Source organism: Oxyura jamaicensis, chromosome 11 (genome assembly GCF_011077185.1).
Source record: "Oxyura jamaicensis isolate SHBP4307 breed ruddy duck chromosome 11, BPBGC_Ojam_1.0, whole genome shotgun sequence".
Classification (NCBI taxonomy): Eukaryota; Metazoa; Chordata; class Aves; order Anseriformes; family Anatidae; genus Oxyura; species Oxyura jamaicensis.
In genome coordinates, this window is record NC_048903.1 from 3,619,466 (window position 1) to 3,633,299 (window position 13,834).

At 39.3% G+C, this 13,834-nt stretch overlaps 1 long non-coding RNA gene across 1 annotated transcript in view; it reads left to right on the plus strand.

Moving 5' to 3' along the window:
- Positions 1 to 2,097: 2,097 nt before the first annotated feature.
- LOC118172926 overlaps positions 2,098 to 13,834 on the plus strand; it is a 129,837-nt gene continuing 118,100 nt past the window's right edge. Inside the window, exon 1 of the long non-coding RNA XR_004753902.1 lies at positions 2,098 to 2,142. This is a non-coding gene — a long non-coding RNA (uncharacterized LOC118172926). The remainder of the gene's footprint in view (positions 2,143 to 13,834) is intronic.

Here is a 13,834-nt window from a genome sequence, read left to right on the forward strand (position 1 = left end):
CCTAAGGTTGAGTGGGAGAGTATTCCTTCTGCTACGGAAAGTCACCTAGCTTACGGATAGCAAAAGGCTTTAGATCCAGTTTGAGGAATGCTGACCAAGTGAAGCCACTGAGCAATTAAGAATTTTCTTTAATACAGTCAGACATACAGATAACAATAAAATAACTGCAGCAATTATGCTCTTATATTTAGTGTTAGCAAGGGAAATGTGCAAAAAAGCCTTACCAGCATACTGTAGTAAATGATATTCCTGAACTGCTGAAGTCAAGGAAAGCATCGAAAAGTGAAGGCCCATCCCTTAAAAAGAAAGGGAGGGGAGGGGAGAGAGAAGGGTAAAAAAGCTAAGGCCCATCTTGAAAAGCAGACTTGGCAGAAGTTCTTGACAACTTAACTGCGTGAGGCAGTGGGCTGGCTGACTGTTACCAGCTGTGCTGTGAACCTGCTTATTCTCATCATGCTTTACCAATGTAGTGGACAGGCTTATCCTCATTTAGCATATGAGGAAATAGAGGAAGCGAGGGGAAAATGGGTTGTGTGAGCAGTGTGAGTAAGTTGCTGGGGAGCACGGCGAGTCCCTCTGAGCCCTCCTGATCTCAGCCAGTTGACTTTTAAAGTTAAACATCTAGAAAATACATATTTCTTCTATGTATATAATGTATGTATATACTCACTGTTTACACACTTCTGTATGAAGGAGTTGGTATTAAATGTCAGAATTCTTTAGCTAGTCTTGAACTTCAACTAGATTTTTAGCCTGAGAGATGTTTTCTAGGTCCATTTTCACAACAAAAACAGACATTCTGTTTTCTGCCTGTAAACTGCATTTGAGCAAATGTTGACCTTAACTGTGAAGGAAAGAGTGGTGGTGTTTAGATTTTTCGTTTCCTCTCTCTGAAATCAAGGAAAAGAAGCGATTCAAATGTTAATTGAGGAATTTGTTCATGTAAAGGGTCAGTAGCTGGGGTTAGTACTTAAAAGTATTTATTTCTCTTAACAAAAATAAATACACGGTGCAGTTAGCATTAAGTAGTGCAATTTGGTGCCTCAAATGGTTTAGAAACTTAAAGCATTTTCCCTATGATATTTTGACACTGTAAGGTAATATCAGCAGTCTTATGCCATTCAGCTGACTTTGAAAAATGACACTGAAACTCTTCCTTGTTACTTGCAGTTTTGAGGGCTAGATTATACAAAGTGCCAAGCCCTTGTCTGCTACTGAGTCAGTGTGAGTTGAGCGTACATAGGAGACATGTAACATGGACAAACAGGCCTTGTTGTGTTTTTTTAAAGACTAATGTGGGATGTCAGCTATCTTGAGGTTTACTACTAGATAGTTTATATAAATACTTTGGGCTCCTGACAATGCTGGCTGAACAGTGTAAAATCTTTGTATCTGGTTTGCAGGGTATCCGTGTGTTGCTATATTTCTGTTTTCTACAGGAGTAAGATATTCCTGTTTGTTACAACTTCTGATTCACACCCATGTTAAAGAACATTGGGTAGCTGTTTCTAAAGACAGCAGAAGAAATACTTGAGTGATGGGGGACGCTTCATGGCAGCCTTGCTGAGTGCTACCCTAGGTGTAGCTCAACCAAACCCCTCAGCTCTAGGCCAGTTACTGCTGTGTGAGCGATACCAAGTTTGCAGTCCTCCGTCCTCTGTGTGAGGTAGCCTCCATGCTGTAGTCTGTAAGATGATGACAATAGCCTGTACCTTGCCTGAGCTGCAAGTGAAAAAAATAAGACATCTTGGTAGCCAGACTTAACTCTGATCACTAATTCTCTTGTACATGTAAAGCTACTCTAAGTTTTGTTTTTTAGGAGTGTGATTTTTTTGACTGAAAATCTATCTTGACCTTTAAGATGTATGAGAACGCAAAATTGATCAAGAAACCCAACAGTCTTCAATCCAAAATCTTGGATTAAGTAAAGTGAATTTCTATATACATCCAGAATATTCTTTCTCATGTCTGATATTCCGTGTAGTGCTGGCCACCTCCAACACATTTCTAAAGCAAGTCTTGATAAATAAACTAACGTATGTAACGTGTACTGTTTCATTGCAAATTTAGCATTATCTTTGATTTCTTTGTTTATATAGAAATCTACTGCTGGTGCCAGAGCTCCATGATTTCTATCAAAAGGTAAGAGCTACTTTGTTCAAAGATACCTGAATGATATTTGTCAGTTCGATATAAATCTGGTTTTAAAGAAGGGTAACAATGATACATAAAAACAAAATTTAATGAAAAGAACTCGCATTATGGGTGAATTTCATGAATCATGTAAAGGTGTGCATAAAAAATTGAATATGTACACTTTAGATCTCAGATCTAATAAATATTTCATTGGATTAAGAAATGCACTCTTGAAGCTTACCTGTATATAGAACATAAGAATGCATTATGGAGGTAAGTAAGGTACTCTGTCAATTAACACACTTGTGTATGTCTGTCACTAAATATGTACATGTATCTTTTGAAATTGTACAACCACCTTAAGTTAGTAATTTAAAAATGTAAGCCTTTGAGTAAAACTAACTGCTGGGGTCACTAAATACTTGCATAAAGTATACACCATAGTAGAGCAATGTAACTGTGGGATCTGCTAATACACACGCTGAAAATATGACCTCAATGCTTGAAGTTGTCATTATAGATGTATGCTTTGGAGGTAGCTAAGGCTTGATTCTGCCATCGCTGAAATCAGAGCTGAGATTGCAGCTGACTTCAGTGAAAACAGAGTAAGTCCAGTGCCCGCTTCTTTTGACAGGCTTGAGGTCAAACCCTAAATAAGGCATTTTGCTGCAGGCTTTAGAAAATCCTGCTGTCCAGAAAATGCCTTTCTGGATCAGCCCCCCACCTGGATGGGATGATGAGGCTTTTGGGAAGGGCCTCGCCTTGGAATTGGTGTTGAACTTCTAAAAGTCTGTGTCATGTCACCTGTCCTGCCTCCTGCCAGTGCAGTGTTTCTGGAGGTGGCTCCCTTTGGCATTAGGTTGTTTTTGCTTTGGGTTTTCTGTAAAGGTGTTCCTTCTGCTCAAGTCTGAGCCATTCATTTTAGTACAGTCTCCCATTTACAGTGCTCAGAGGAGTGTTTTGATGGGAAGTATCAATAACATATTGAATGCTTCTATGAACTGGATTTGAAAAGCCTAAGCACCAATAATCAGCTCCACTTCTTCAAATTTTATTGATAGTGCATTAGCAGATGAATATTGCTTTTGTAATGTCCAACACCAAGTGCGTGAAAGTGCTAGCAATTCAGTGTAATAGCAGGGAAATGAGTCTTCAATAAAGCAAAATAAATGTTCACATCTGAACAAACGGAGTGATAAACTGAGTTATCAGCCGCTGGGGTGAAGAATTCTGCAATAATTCTTTAGGAGTAATGAAAAATAGTAAAGAATAGAAGTATGTTTCTGTCACTTCAGAATGAGAGTGATTCAGCTTGTTTTGATATAGATGTTTCTGTCAACATTACTTTTATCTACCTGCTTATCCATTTTGTGTGGTTCTATTCTTTTGGGTTCAAGCTGCCTTGAGGTGTTAAGGGGATGGAGGGGACAATCATTTCCAGTGGTGGAATCATCTTAACCGATAATATCAGCAGTGTATGATGCTGTCCAAGGACGAGGTACCAAATTCTAAGCTAATCTTACTGCCAAAGGTAGTTTTGAACAGTGAAGACACATGTACATGTGATAAAGTTCTGCTAGTGTAATTAATATCGTAATTTGGCTCGCAGATTCCATGAAGGCTTTGTGGCCATGATTTGCATGAAAACTGTGTGTGTGGTGGTTGTGGTTTTATACTGATGCGGCTGGGATCAGCAGCTACTTAAACAATCAGGAAAATTATAACTGCCTTGTGAACGTTGAGGTGTAATGCGTATAGCTTCTTACACATCCTTCATACCAGCCCAAGCCTATCCTGAGTATCTGTTACTAGTTCATAATGTAGCAGATGTTGTATATTTTCTGTGCTTTTTCTTGCTGCTAAACAAGTCTGTTTCTTTCCCCCAGTTCCAAATAAAAATGCTCCCAAAAAATGTGAATCCAGTTCTATTACCCACACTGTAACATCCAATATTGTTGAGTGTTCTGAGGTTTGAAGATGAAAGAAATGGGCCATAAGTTATGGAGTTAGAGGACAATATAAACAAAATGACCTTTGGTATCATGCTTGCCATATTCTGATGAATAAATTGAGTTCATGTTTAACATTCAGATGATATTCTTGGCAGAGCAAAACATTGCCACATTAAATGTTCAGATCAGAAATGTTAAATGCAGACTAAATTAAGTTGGATCTTAGGACAGCAAACTTAAAAATGAGTAACATGTGGCAATATTTGATTTAACAAAGAAATGTTTCTTTTTTCCTTTTTTCTTTATTTCTTTTACTTTTTTCCTTTTTTTTTTTTTAACTGTAAGTTTAAAAGTATAAAGATACACATGCCACAGTGCAGTGCCAGGAACGTTAACTGCTTTTGATCTCTCTCTTCAGATATTAATGTCTCCCCCCGAACACACCCCTTGTTTGGCGTCTTAAGAGTTTTCATACCAATAAAGATGCAGAGAACAGCAGTCTTTGCTTCTGTTTCTCAAGCTTGTTTTCTTAGTGTTGCATGATCTATGCCCTGAAGAGGTCAATTTTAATCAGCCCCCAGGCACTGCTTAACGTTTAGGGCCAAATTTTCAAAGAAGGCCTCGGCTGGATTTTGATTAGTGAGTGTGTGATCGTTTCTTGCACTGCTGAGCCTCCCAAACACATGTATGTTTTTGCCTGCCAAAGTACAGTACTGAACTCTTTGAAGTGAAGATGTGGTCGTCCATGCTACTGACATGTGCGTTCTTTGTTTGCAAATCGGGTAGTTGCACATCTGTGTGTATCTGCCATTGATTGTGGTTGTACAGCTGCACCTGCGTTTGATTGTGGGTATGAAATGGTAGGTATGGAGCTGGAATTTATTTTTGGAAAGGCAGTACCAGTTTTCTGTGAGATTAGAATGATTCTCAGTCGTTCCTGGTTTGTTGTTTTTGCAATTTAATCTTCTGGGAAGTATTATACTCTGTAGAAATCTTCATTTTGCTGGCATTGAGAGCTAAAAGTAACTGTATTGTGCTAGTATTTTAATAAAAGGTTCCTTGGCTTCATGGGAGCACGGAGTTCACAGGGAAGGTACATAAATCCAGTCCATTAGTCATTTGGGCTCACGCAGTGTTTAAGGCAGCAGGAACTTCGCGCACAAGGCTGTTTAGATATCTGTGAGGACTTCTCACCATTATAATTCCTGTAGGAATGCCAAGCACCAGTGTAGAAAAATGTCTCTTGCAAGCCACAAACGTCAGTGCTAACATAGAAATGTGTGTGCAAAGTAGTACTGATTTACGTAAGTATTGCTCAGTAACAATCCCCAGTACTTTGATACCACTCCGATGTACTTCAGTGAGGGCGAGGAGCCTGCTAGGGTGTATCACCAGTTATTGCTTAGGCGTGTGGTTATGTTCTGACAGACTCTAAATGTTTTAGTCAAGATCAGGACTCAGTGCCTCCCTTAGAGCAGAGGAATTGGTGCCTGCCCGAAGGATTATTTCAGGCAAATATCTTGGTGTTAGAGAAATACAGTGAACGCTGTCCAACTAGGAACCTCAAAGCTGAAGTGGGTTTCAGCATCTTTTTTTTCTTGTGCTTTGAGAAATCCCTTTGTAGTTCTCCATGTAGACTTTCCAGACAGCCCGCTCAGGAAGGATATTAGGATCCAGGGCATGGAAACCAAGAATGTTTTAGGTGCAGACTTGTCAACAGGAGCCGCAAGGCCCCTTTCTTCGTAGACTTTTCTTCTGCTTGTTGCACAAGCAGTGGGTTGCGGTCCTGCCCTGCGTGCCAGCAGCAGCAGCTGGAGCATGGCCTTGGCTTCACTGCAAGAGGAAACAGGCCTGTGATGATTTAAAAACTGGGCAGGTTGGAAGGGAGCAATTCACTAGTAAAAGTTCATAACCATGCAATTATGGCATAGTGACTGGGCAGGCTGAAGTTCATTGGCTGCTTGAGGCTCTCCAAGACACATACCAGCCTCTGAGAAATTCTGTATTTAGTTTTAATTCATTTCAGTCTTACTTGAAGGTTCAGTTTTTGGCATGTGTAACTACAACAGAGCTTCAAAGAGCGTGCAGCCAGAAAGCTTACTGCGTTGCCCAAGATTTCCTCTGTATGCGTTCATGTATGTTTGCAAACTGATGCATGTCCTGCAGGACACACACTAACTTTCTAAATTCATTCACTTGAAAAATAGTGGGTTTGTATGTAAGAATCTGGAACATAACTAGTGTGAGGAAAAGAAATGCGCGGTCACAAACATAGCTGCAAACTGATCTCCCCGCCCAGCTTATCCTGGACACTTCTGGCAGCTGACAATAATATGTAAAGAACTGTTAGCTTTGGGAAAGACAGAAATAGCATCCCAAGTCCTAGCGGAGGCTAACAGTATCTTTGTGAAGTGCAGTTAGCTTCGAAAATTGTCATATGGTTTGTAATAAAAAGGAACTTAGGAACAGAGAGAAAAAGAATTGGAATTCTAATAAATAAGAGCAGGAAAAGGCAATCGCTATGACTACTTTGCTTTTCTGTCTTTCAGTCTGAAGAGGATCTCAGCGGTGTGCTACATTTCTTTAAACTTCCTGAAATTATGCAGAGACTTTGAATTAGCTTTAAGATTCAAGGAATCCTCTGAGATCTTGACAGGGCAGTTTGTTTTAAAAACCAGCAAGTGAAACAGAAAAACCCTTCATAGTACCTTACTGACCTCTGTTAGGGTTAATATTTTTTTTGTCATTGTTTTTAATGCTTCTTATCCTCGGCTACATCCCGTGCTGCCTGAGCAGTAGCTGGAGAATCAAAGGAAGCGGCTAATAGGTGCTGGCTTATGTGGCCTCCGCTGGGCACAACGCTGCTCGAGCTGTGCCTGAACGTGGGGATGTGCAGGAGCACCTGTCATTTAGGGTTACCGCTACGCTCACGTCTGCAGAAAGAACAGAAAGGCTGGAACACTTCTGTCATGTTGCTGATGTTCAGTAACAAAACCATACTGGTAATGAATAATGCTTACTGTACAACAGAAGGAAATGGTGTTTATATTATAGGTCTTAAAGTTATTCTGTTTACTTGACATGAGACACCCCAAATTCTCAGTAATTTTTTTTATCATCATTTGCGCTGACTCTCAAGTTCTAGCTTTGGTGCTAAAGAAAGCAGGCTGCATTCTTTCACTCGGACACTTGGGATATGTACTGTGGAAAACAGTTCTTCTGATACAGAAGGTAATGAAAAGTCTCCCACCACTGAAACAAAAACGTGTTACTAGAAACAATGACAGCTTGTCAGACTGAAAAGTAGGATAACTTTCAGAGATGTGAAAGAACAAACGCCATGTGAATTGAAATATGTATGACTTGACTGGAATGACTTGACTTAGTGCTGGAAATATACTTGGTAGCTTGGTTTTTGGTTTTGCAGCTTTGTTCCACATGGTCAAGCTGCATTTGGATGGCCATGGGGATTTTATGAGAAATTTAAGCAAATGAATGCATCGGCTGAAAGATGAACATAGGTCAGATTCTGTCACACAAAGCCCTTAACAGTACTTTTGACAGTGGAGAGCAAATAGAAACTTGGATAGAGCAGAATGGATCCCATCAATTCTGAATCTTAAATAGAGGAATCTCTTGCAATTATGCTTTTTGTTTTTTCCCCTAGCTAGGGCAGAGACAACTTTTATAGCTAACATTTACTTGTGCCCTGACACTCACAAAGCAAGACTTTGTCTTTGTCCAGTTACCTGGCTGTCAACAAAGCATCAAGCCCACAAGCCTATCTAAGCCTCCTTCCAAAAGTCCTGCTGATAAGAGGACAAGATACTTCATCCTCAGTTATTACCTCAAATATCTCAGTTGCTCTATGGCAGCTTTTCTGATATAAAATCATGTCTAGCAATAATTATTGCTGTCACCTATCGTTGCATTGTGAGGGTCTTGTCTGTTTTCCTTCCCAGGGCTTCTGGGGTTGCACCATCGGTGGACAGACTCTGTCAAAGCCCTAGTGGGGGGATGAGCCTTAGGCTCTTTAAACCCCTTAACTTGAGTCCTGACGTCCCAGCACCTTGAGCATGCTTCCTTGCCTGCCTCCCCCATGTATCTTCAGGATTTTAAGGCAAGAACTGTGCCAATAGTGGGAGTAAGGCTTAGAGAGTGAAACAAACAAGAACACAGTAGGTAATATTAGGTCACTGTAGGAATAAGGATGAACTCTTAAAATTTACCAGCCTAGGCTCAGTCTCTTGCAAGTTTGGAGCAGACTCAGGAAAAGAAGAAACTCGCAGGGATATTTTCAAAACCATCACAGGGCAGAAGTTGTTCTTCCATCATTACTCTCCTCTTCCCTAGGATGGCCCGTAAGGGCCCAAATCCCTGTTCATATCTATTCCTAATGAACTATATACAGCATCAGTGGCTGGCATCCTTCACCCCTTCTACTCCTTCACCCCTTGTACTGCGTGGCTGTACATCCTCATGGAGGAGACTGAGGCTATGCCAGCAACGGAAATCTAAGAACTACCTGAACACAAAGAACTAACGTGCTCATTAGCTGCTAAGCTTTGTAAGATCATACTATGATTTCATGTGTCAAATAGAAAAAGACAGTGTTAAGATGGTCAAATAGGTTGTTTTGAAGGGTAAAGTCAAAACATGACACTTAATGTCACTGCCAATATAAAATATTTTTGGGTGTCATACTAATAACATTCTTTGTGTCCTCTTATGAGAAAATGTGATGGATAAATTATTGAAGAAACAAAGTTATTGAAAACTAAACTATCTTTTAACACTACTTTAGCTACTTTTGTTCTTGAAATGCATCTTTTTGAGTTGGTGACAGTTTTCATTCTGTTGTTCTTCCCCATTTTTGGTTGAGCGGAGCCATGCCCATGCTGCACCCATTAAAATCAATGGAGGTAGAGGTTGGAGATACCACAGATGCTGCTTTTGGGAAGGGTGTTTTTCCCTTATTCACCAAGCCCCGCAGAAGATTGCATTCTCAATTCAGTCCTGAGCTCTGTAACAGGTGACCTGCGAAGCCTGAAGCCATTGTAATAAAGCTGTCAAAATGTACAGCAAACTTGGACTCTCTACAAGCAGAATTTGAGAGCTGTCATCACACAGAAACCTTTGGTTCTGTAAGTCACATTCTATAATGTACAGTTCAATGAACAACATGTTAATGTTCTGTTTTCTAAATGTTGTTTTGACATTTAAATGTTCAAAACCATCTTGAGTTAATTAAATGTAGAAGCTTCTAAGTGAATGGAGTGTGCTGACAACTCATCATCTAATTACCCATAATTAGGAGTAAAACAACATTAGCTAATAGAAATAATAAATAATTGTGATAGGGAAGAAAATTCAGATGTGCTGTCCAGCAGCATGGCAATTTTTCTCCCACACAATTCATACGTGAAAGCCCTAAATACGGTTCTATTTAATCCCAGGCTGTATATGCAGAGGCATTTTTCACTGAATGGTTGAGGTTAATAAGAGCTGCTCTGAGAATAGAAGATATTAAATGATGTTTTAGGCTGATGAATTCCAGAGGCTGGGGCTTGTTCATTGGAACAAAATAATGATAATAAGGACAAAATAGATCAACAAGGGGTTTGTAGAGACTAAGATATTTTTGTCATCTATTAGTCTCGTCAACACCATTAAAAGGGTGGGGTGAATCAAGGGAACTATGTCATTTTGGCTTCTTTTTATCACTGTTCTTTGCCAGTTGTTAGCTGACAGATTTTAACAATGGAGAAATCAAGTGTGGGCAAGTTCGTGTTGTTCACTTGCCTTCAGGATGGTTGTTCGAAGACATTTGGCCTGTCTGTTTATCACCAGGAGCAGTTTTATTTACTTCTGGAAATGGAAAACATCTGCTTCTTGATGACCTAAAAAATAATACTTTGTTGTAGTTGAAAGCTAGTGTATGTTGCGCGTGTGTGTGTGTGTGTGTGTATAAAGCTAGGAAAAAACTTCAAATTTCTGCACTTTCTTCAGATCTGTGGTTAATTAAGTGTTTGTCTTCCTTCAGTCTAACGAGGTGTAGTCTCGGCAGGAAAATGGGTTCCTTGCCACAGGCATCACTAGTTGCTGCTGTTCTTTTTTTTCCCCTTATGTACTTAAATTGTTTTTAAGAAATGCTTTATTTAACAAATTTGTGGGATGGCAGTAATGTTTCTGTATTATTGTTTTCTGTATTTGTTATTGCTGTATGTTATTTTCTATGTATGTGTTACATGAGACATAGCAAACAATATATTATGTATATTGTCTGCTTGAAATAATACAAATTAAAACAAATAGTGGATTTCAAACAGGGTAACACATTCAGTTATATGTATTCCTTCTACTTCATGCTTTATGTGCATGCATTTACCATAATTGCTTACAGAAAGAGAATTAGGAAGATAAATGCAAACAAAAAGCATCTAAGTTAGGGCTAACGCCCAGTTGGGGATTCCACCTAGAAAAATCTATGGGATTTGTTCAGGAAGATGTACAGATAGAAGTGATAGCGATATCGGTATGAACACAAGGTAACAGGGACATATGTATGTAACATAGCCATGTGTCTAACAGGCCTGCTGCACTGAGAAACATCACAACCCACAAAATAGCCATTGATAAAGAAAGTGAGAAATTACGTTCTTCTGTATCAATAACTGATCTTGGTAAGAATAGAGTCTAAATTTGTGGTCACCTTTGCTATACTACCATCATTATTCTCATGTTTTTACTTACAAAAAGTAAAAAGAGGAAAGATGATTATAAAGTATTCCAGCTGAAAGACTCTGAGACAGCTTTTCCTAATAACGTTCCTATTTCTGTTACAACTTCTCATTTTCTGAGATCAATTTTTGCTTCAAGAGGTGATCCATAGATACTACCATGAATATTTATATTTAGAGAATGAAGCAGGAGCATTTGTAAATCCTTACCCTCTTAATTAATGCCAGTCTTCAAGGTTGTGTATCCTGGTGATTGATAATAAAAAGGTTTCCGTGTGGCATGGTATCCTTTGCAGCATGAATCATACAAGACCATAAAATTGTTAGCTACATCATTATGGCTGAGTGTATTGTACTAAACGAGCACATACCAGAAAATGAAATGAATGTTTTATGTGTTCTCTCAGCTAGATTCAGATAGTGTGCAAAACGTACCTCTGTGAGCAAATCATATCCCTAAATGTGTTTTTTAAAGTTTGCATAATTAATTGGAGTTCACTTTTTACTGTTGGAACACAATGAATTTATTTTATGTGCTGAATGGCTGAGAGCTTGGTTTGGCTGTCACGTGGATAGAGATGATAACGTTGCATGTCTTGCTGATTTCAATAGCATTATATACGTATGTAAGGATCTACAAAACAGTGACTTGGCAAGAAGTTTTCTAGACCAGCTATAATTAGATTTTTAAAAAATAGCCTTCTAACTGTAGTTATTTTCTCTTTAAAACAAGGTAGCTTTCTATGCTATGGGTGGTGGCCAGGAACTGTTAGAAAAGCTGCGGTAATATCTTACAGGAATTATTTTCTGACTTGATGCTCAGTGACTAGACCCATGGCCAGGTGTCTTACTGATGCATTATTTTTTTTCTCTGTGATGGGACCCTGATGCCACATGGGAGATGTAATCCAGGGAGGAAGATCTATTTACAACAGAAGAACATACAGGATACTATTAATCTGCCATAACATTTCCCATAAAATGTATTGATGCTAAAGACAATACCTGAAGCACTTTCCTCAGTCTGAACTTCCTTTTGGGATCTGTACCATACAAGTAGGAATAATCTTGCTAAGGTAAGTAAGCAATTGAATGATCAGCAAGGATCCTTCAGCCTGCAGCTAGTGGCTGATAAATCACATCACGTTCATGCTTTTATTTTTTAACAAATGTGTCCTTAAATAAGGCATGGTCTTGTTGGTCCCAAATTGTTCTTGGAATTGCTCTGGCATTAGATGCTGCTTCTTCCTACTCTTTTCTCTTCACTTTGTTGTCTGTATAGGATCTTTGGTGTTACGATAGTGAGAACTGGACTCAGTGCTGTTTTTGAAGATCAGGTGAAGATTTTTCTGCCTCTGCAAAAACTGATGAAGGCTTGCATGAGGGTTTTTCAGGACTTGACAGTACCAGAGAGGTACATCTAGGTTAGCAGTTCCAAAACTACTGGGCACAGAGCCAGTCCTTCCTTTAAAACTTCCAGCATGAAAAACTTGAGATCTTCGCAGATCTTGCAGGGTTTGTTCTTTTTCGGTTTGTTCTTTATCTTATGAGGTAGAAGGTCTAAAGATAATAGAGCTGGATCCCAGGAACATGATGAGACAAATCTGCTCCAAATAATGAATTATACACTTATTATTAAGTAATTCTTCTTTGAGCTTAATTCTATTGCATGTATACTAGATTAAAAATATTTCTGGTGTGACACTTCAGTATCATCTTCTATCCACCATCAGTCACCTTTGCATTTTGCACAGTACCGCATCCTGATGAATAATAGTCCTTTTTATCAAAGCTGAAGTCATAGAAATCCCTCATTCTGTACATGCAGTTACAGTCTGTTTTGAAAGGGAACAAATAAATTCCAGAACAGCCTGAATATATGGGGAAGTGGCAACTGTTTAAAGTAAAATCCGAAAATCAGTTTATCTGTGCTACCAGGTTTGGCCTGTAGTCGATATGGGTGCTGTGTTCAATATTGCTATAAATATTCCCTCTGAGCACATGGAAACAGGTGTTACAAAAATCCCTCAGATCGCTTGCTTGACCTGTTAATTAAGTTTCACTGTTTACCTCTGGCAAATGCTGGGGTTTACTCGATACCGAGAGTAGCCCAGGTTTGGATTCGCCCCCTCCCAAATTACCATGATTTAAAACCTTCTTAATCTTGAAAGGATTGATAAGGAAAGAATTGGAGACTTTATTTTTCTGGTGTAATCCCATCTGCTATAGCAGAATCCTCTGGATAGAAATCGTTAACTTCCTGTTACTGTAAATGGTTTTACTATCATCGTGTGTATCATTGTTCCTACTTTTCCTTTGGTAGCCAGCACTACATAATTAGTACATTAGCGAGAACTGTGCGATATTAATTCATTGTATTTGTCTTGAATTTGCGAGGAGCAGATTAGCACAGAAAGGCTGCTTGTCCCTTTAAAACAGAGAGAGAATGTAATTACCATATCATTTTCTTTCTTCCCCGAGTTTTGTTTTGCCAAACAGAAGCAGAGGAGAGACCGAGAGCTGCTGGGGTTTTGTGAGGAAAGGCAATCTGCAGATTAGTGCAGGTTTTAGGAATTGCAGTAAAAACATAGGTGCAGCTAGGCTGGTACCGGATACTGTGAGCAGAGGTAGGAGGCGGTTGGGTTTTTTGTTGTTTTTGGTGGGTTTTGCCTCAACCACCTAATTAATTCTTGACAAGCTTGCTAAATTGTTTGTCAAATTAAAACAAAGAAACTCCCCGAGGAGAAGTCTTAGGATGATTGTCAGGAAAAAGCCCCAACTTCGGACGCACAAGATCACCTAAAGAGAGATTTATGCACTTAAGAGCTTGTCTGTTTTCCCACCTACATTAGCCCAATATAATATTTCACATCTGCCCTCATGCTTTGCTTTGTTTGGCCCTGGACCACTGCAGGCAAGGTAGCAGCAGTGCTGAAGAAGTCATAGTATTTGTTCACAGTTCTGGGGAGGTGCCTCAGAGTGAGGAATTCCCCCCTGCGTGATCCC